Source organism: Bidens hawaiensis, unplaced genomic scaffold, assembly GCF_021521415.1.
Source record: "Bidens hawaiensis isolate Kalapana, Puna unplaced genomic scaffold, B.hawaiensis_p1.1 tig00039048_1, whole genome shotgun sequence".
NCBI classification, from domain to species: Eukaryota; Viridiplantae; Streptophyta; class Magnoliopsida; order Asterales; family Asteraceae; genus Bidens; species Bidens hawaiensis.
Window position 1 is genome coordinate 169,324 of NW_027496865.1, and position 6,849 is coordinate 176,172.

The following is a 6,849-nucleotide window of genomic DNA, read 5'->3' on the forward strand; positions in this document are numbered from 1 at the left end:
GATTTTTGAAACTCAAATCTAGCAATAAACATGTTTAAACAACTATTTTAACAAAACTAGTAAACAAAAGTTCGGTTTCCGGTTTGAACTAGTTTCGGTTAAACAGAGGTTAGTCTTATACAAACCCACACCATGGAACTTTTAAATAAGATGTACAAACTAAAGAGTTAGAAGTTAGTCATAAGTGATTTGTATAATAAGTTATGTGTGTGTAAATATATATCAAGAACACGAAGTCCTCCATGAAGCCTTGCCTTATGACATTCGAAACTTAACCAACCAAAGTCGGTGAAGTAACAAATAAAGGAAACAAGGGGTGTGTATTATATATATGTTGTACCACCATATTCAAGAGTTAGTAATGTTAGATGAACAAGTTAGAATGAAAGACTATAGTTAGTTTGACTTGAGAAGTCAAAACTTCAAGAACACATAAGAAATAACAACCTTGAATCTATGGAGTTTTGAGAGAGTTTTTGAAGATGTAGCAAGAGTAAAATGAAGAAGATGGGTGTGTATATATAGGGAAGGAGTGAAGGGTTGGGTATAAAGATTCTTTTATGGTTTGCATAAAAATGGGTATGTTTAAATGGTCAAACAATGCATAATATAAAAAAAAATATTTTATATATTTTAAATGACAAGATCCAATATTTTATATATTTGAAATGTTCGGGTTACAAACGGGTCGGGTTTACATAACAAAAGTGACCCGAAATTGACGAATGTCACATTATGCTTATTACGTATGAACTGAATTATTTGGATTGAGCTTGACACAAGTCAAGAGATATTTTGATAAAGAGGGAGATAAGTTGGGTAAAATTAGCCATATTTTTATCAAAATTTCACTCTTAAAAGTTCATTATGATGATATATCACCGAGAGAAACTTAAGAGCTTTTAAAGAGAAAATTCTTTTTGAAATCCATCAAAGATCTATGAAATGTTGAGACATTTTACTTGACTTATAGTTCGAGTATATGTGTAATTATATATTTATATGTTTATAAATCCATCAAAGATCTATGAAATGTTGAGACATTTTACTTTGGACTAATTTAATTCTATTAGCACGTTAAAGGATGTCACACAATGACTCTTTATCATTTCCTATTTAAATATGAAATATTATTGGTTCGAAAATACTATAATTAAATGCATATATGCATTATGTTGTACTGTTAGCTATATATGATTATTATTTTCTTTATTTATGTTTATCGGCATGTGTCTTGCTAGGAGACATCAGAATGGGTTAAAACATGTATTTCAGGTATGAAAAATATGTGTTTATATTTTACTAACCCATCAAAACAAGTTTGGTTCGTCTTGTTGATGCAGAGAAACACAACAGAATCATAGTGTTTATCAGATGAAGCAATAGAAGTTTTCACGTGAAGATCATATAACATTATTCAACTTAAAGATTCAAATGTCAAGGGACGTAGACGCAAATGATTGACTACAAAAGTTTTGGGTAACTTTCACAGAAGATCGATATTTACCATTTTAAAGGATATATAAATCAGGGGGAGACAATACGCGTTGCACTCTTTTTCTCTTAGCTATGGTTTTGTCCCACTGGGTTTTTCTAGCAAGGTTTTTAATGAGGCAGCATATCCAAGCGTATTGAGTTGATAATCAAGGGGGAGTGTTATAAATATATATTATTATGGTTATCAATACCTAATATAGATTAGGCTTTTTTTCCAAGTTATCTTTTCCTATATATACATATCATTGTATCTTATTGTAATACACACCTAATTAATGAAATCTCCATCTTTCTCCATACATCTCTATTTCACATGTTTGGCTATTATGCTTGTTTTACAACAATTTCAACCCGCCTGAATCCATTTTAGTCAACCTGTTTTGACCCAAACCCGGTATGACTCATCACCCAACCGACTTGAACTGCTCGTTTTGCTAGTATAAACATTGCAATCTTGGATGATGCATGTGATTTATTTGTCATTAATTCGGTCATATATGGTTCACATTTGGCTAAACTGCAAAAGGTTCTAGTTATAGTGGCTAAATTGCAAGAAGTTCTTCATTCAAATTCATTTTGACAAAGCAATGCATCCACACTAATACAAGGGAAATACTCAAAATGCATTTATTCAATATGTTCTTCACAAAAATCTACATGTAAACAAACAACCACGAAAGTCTCGATGCGAGTCTCTTGACAAGTCTACTCCATGGCTAACTCACTTACTATTACATGAAATCATGCTTAAAAGGTCAGCTATAAAGTTTGTGAGATTCAAAGGTTTTGTCTCAAATAAAGTGTGTTAGTGTGATGTTGTATTATGTTGTGTGCAAGTAGCAGTTAAAAGATGCAATTTACATGAGTCCACATCCAAACTTACCAACGAGTATCATTTTGCCCCCAACGAACGCCTGGTCACAAGGGCATTCAAGAATCAAATAATGACTTTGAATATTTACATCTAGTAGTTGATTTGGGACCTTGGTTGGCTCGACCAACCCTAGATGAGGGTGTCAACCCGAATAGTAATATCCAAACTATCCATCAGCTCTATCCAAGAGTAACATGTGCAGTGTAGAATCAAATATTAACATTTCCGTCTTAGGCTGGGGTGTGACATCATCGAAACCCGAATCCTTATCAAGTTATAGAATCCATCTTTAAGTTGATAGAATTCATATTTATTTCCCATTATCATTCTTAACTAGGATTTCACATTGGTAATTCTCGAAGAGCGTGAAGTTATATATTCTTATCAACTCGTTCACCATTTTTGCTTATTTGATAAGGTGAGTAATTCACTTCCTATTTTACTTATTTTCAACATTTTGATTTTGGGGACATATGCGTATCTTATCGTATTTACGTATTATCTAGTATTCACATTAGCAAACTGTCTAATCTTGTGTGCATATCAATTAAATGTCTAATTTGCTATATGTCTAATTGTTTATTGATCGCATTCGGAGAGGTTCATCATATTCACATTAATTGTATGATCATACGACCGTCGTAGTAGCCAAAGCCCATTTTGCAAGGCAATGGTTTTACCGACACACTTAATTGCTCAATGGCTTTATTGTTTATCTCACAAAGGACAGTTTTGCACCTTTTGTATTATATTGTATTTAAATTTACTGATATTTAATCACTCAACCTTGTGTTGACAAACCTATATAATTTTATATGCGTATGCATGTTTTCATTTGAATTGATTGTTAAGATGAAGGACTTAGTGATGATCTTAAGTTAGAATGAATTATCAAGACTTGTTTTGAATTTATTTTGCTTTTATTTTAAAGATGATTCACTTTGGTTGATTGTTGAATATTTGGATTATTTAAATTAATAGATATTTTCATCTTTAATATTACATGATAGGTATTTGTAAGCCGTGAGTAATTAGCACGCTCTAGGTATTTACGCATTAGATTGGGGCGTCATAGAGTTTGGTAATGGGAAGAATATATATAGACAAATAAAGAGCCTTATGAGAATAACCAGCTAGTGGTAGACAACCTTTTAATTTAGACCACAAATTTTAAAGTTGTGAATTATGCGATCTTATTTTTCATCACGTAAGAGGTAGTATGAAATGAGAAGCATAATTTGATGTCATTTGTTTTTAAACAGATAATTTTGAAAATTGAACCCTTAACCTTTAATTTGACGCTCAAATTAACAACACTTGAACAACCATTTGTGACAAATAAGCCATCAAAAGTGTTAACGTCATAGTATTTTACAATAAAATGTGAATCAGGGTGGATTTTTGTTACTTTCTAAATCTTTCTTGTGATAATAAAATAATGGAAATGCTCTAAAGAACATGACACATGGAGAAAGCAGAAAAATCCCAAAATAACATTTGATCATTCAAATTTTCGAAAATAAATACTGCACTTTAAAATCCAAAGATGGACTTCTACATTTGGTGTGGAAAAGTCGGCCAAATTAAGACGTCTAATATTTTGTGTGAAAATACACTCCACGTGGGTACATTATGGACCGACATGTGTACTCGTAGTTCGAAAATGACCTTGAGGAAAACTCTTTTGGCAATTGCATACAAATCTTGGTATGGTGATCGATAAATTTTAGTAGGGACCTGTCAATGGCCATATGAATCGTGATGAGAAAACGACCATGCAGAAAACTTTCTAGGCGAGGTTGTACAAATCTTAGTCCGTAACCGCCCATTGTCATACGCCTGTACAAATCTACTTGTGGACCCGCTGGTGGTCGTACGAGTCTTAGTGATGTCCCATCGGTGGCGGTACAAATCTTGGTATGGATCCGCCAGTGGTAGATGGTTTATTTAATAAACATAATATTATCAAATAGATTACTCTCATTTCCTTGGGTGGGCAAAAGTGAAATTGCACTAATTTTGACGTTATTTTACTAATTTCGTGAAAATAACGTTAAAAGTGGCGGAAAGTTAATCAGGCATCATGTGGTGGCGTTGATGGCCGAAAGACAAGGGTACATGCACCAATTGGTCGGTGTCCCGATAGTTGAGTGTATGTGCCTTATGTCCAAGGCTTGATGCAAAACTACTATCGAGTCGGGGGTCTCACCGGAAGCAACCTTTCTATCCCTATGGGTAGAGGTAAGGCTATCTACATCTAACCCTCCTCAGACCCTATCATAGCTTTGCTATTGGTGAGATATACTGAGTATGATGATGATGATGATGATGAGGAGGAGGAGGAGGAGATTATTCTCTCATTTTTGTTTAACAAAAAAAATCTAAATGGTTTTCTTGAAGTTCATTTTCTTACTAAAATTGAGTACACATGACAAGTCACTAATGTGTCCATGCGTAGTGCATTCTCTAAAGAATGTGTCAAAAGGACAAGAAAAGATCAATTGATGTTTACATGTTAAACGTGTCATGCACCTTCACCCAACCATCAAACAAAACAAAGACATAAACATTATTTAAACGTGATTGGCAACGAAGTGTTTATTTGATACGGTGACGTATGAACATGTATGAACACCCCTTCGTACGCAACAATAACAATAAGTGATCCATATCGACTAACAACTCTATCCACTAAAACTTTTAATCCAGAATTATACCTCTTTTTTCCTGCATGTTTCTTTACGTAATGTATATATAAACATTTAATTTAGATATGCATGTAGAAAAATATATCACCAGTAAAAATTTAATGTGATATAAACACTTGTACAAAGTTATCCAGATAGTAAAAGCATATATAATTTATGATGTAACGTTAACTGAATCGATTAAAAGTTCCATAGAAACGACGGGCCTTGCGAGATGTCTCCTTCGCTTAAATTGATCTCCTCATGGTATTCAGGAAACATAGGATAAACCATCGGTGGCGGAGGCATATAATAATAATCATCCAATCCCGAAAATACATCGTAACCAGACTCATTTTCGTATAAGACAAGCGAGGAGGATGTGATATCAGAGGAATGCGTCTCTATGGGGATGATATCGTCTGGAACTGAGTTGGCAAAGCGAGCAGCAGCCGCCTGTATCCCGGAGGGAGAAAGAGCGCTCCCTCCTGGAATGTTGGGCGGCTGGTCTGGGAAATTGAACTTGGCAGAGCTGCCACGTAGGCAAAATGCCGCCGCATCAAAAGCTCTAGCAGCTTTTTCGGGTGAGTCGTATGAGCCTAACCAGATCCTCTTGCGGCTGTTGGGCAGGCTGATCTCGGACACCCATTTGCCCCATTTCCTCAATCTCACACCTCTATATTTTGGCTCATGCATTGAAGATTCATCTGATACAGGTTTCATCATCACTAGTGTTCGGTACGTACACAAATTCTACAGTTGTTTCAATATCATCAATGAGTTACAAATATATAACCATATTGGTGTATCTTATGGGGGACCTACTGACCTACCTAGTATATCTGGTGGGGTCATCAATACTACACCTTTTTTTTAATCTTTTATTTATTTTAATTTTTGCATATGAACGAATACATTAGTCTTACTAGTGTAGGAGATTTTTGAACTTCTTTACATGTTGCATTGGATTAACAAGCAGAAAAGCAAAAAACTGAGTAAAATACATTAAGTATGTTTAAATTATTTTTTCTAAATGAATATTAAACGGTATAGATTTTCGTTCTAATGACTACCTTATAATTAACATAATTCGTAGCTAGCTCTCTGTTTTAACGGTTGCAATGATGAGCATTTAATCAAAGCGATGAAAAAACAAAAACGACAATATGGAAAAAACAATGACGGCGCCGCAGTATATATATGCATGTGTTTAGGGTTTGTTGTTGATTTAGCCGGTTGTAAGAAGAGATCGAGATGTTAAGAGCATCAACAACAACAAACTTCAACAAACCGCCACATCAGCGCCACATCAGATTTCAAACTTTTCTCAAAAACTCAAACTTTCTTTCACAACAACAAACCTACACATCATCACCTACTACTTTATATTTAATTAAGAGTGAAGTGCTAAAATCGTTCTTAAGGTTTGCTCAAATATACGATTTTCGTTAAAAAAAGTTTATTTTAGTCTTTTTTATATTTTATTTAATTAATCATTTAATTCAAAATGAATAATATTAATGCACACAACAATAACTATAGATTACTTTGACTTTGACCATTTAATTCACATCAGATAAATTCAACCAACACCACAAACACTACATCTACATCAGCAAACTCAACTACCCTCTTCATCTCCTCAACTCCACTTTTAATCCACCCCTAATTTTTTCATAAACCCTAAATTCACCGTACCCACTGTCAATTTCAATTTCTATATTGGCAAACCCCCAAAAATCTTATACTCACTGTAGATGATCGGAGATTTGTAAACAAGATCGGAATCGA

General features: G+C 34.0%; 1 pseudogene; it reads right to left on the reverse strand.

Annotated features, from left to right (window-relative positions):
• Positions 1 to 5,153: 5,153 nt before the first annotated feature.
• On the reverse strand, positions 5,154 to 5,784 carry LOC143590917 (ethylene-responsive transcription factor ERF017 pseudogene; annotated as a pseudogene).
• Positions 5,785 to 6,849: the final 1,065 nt, after the last annotated feature.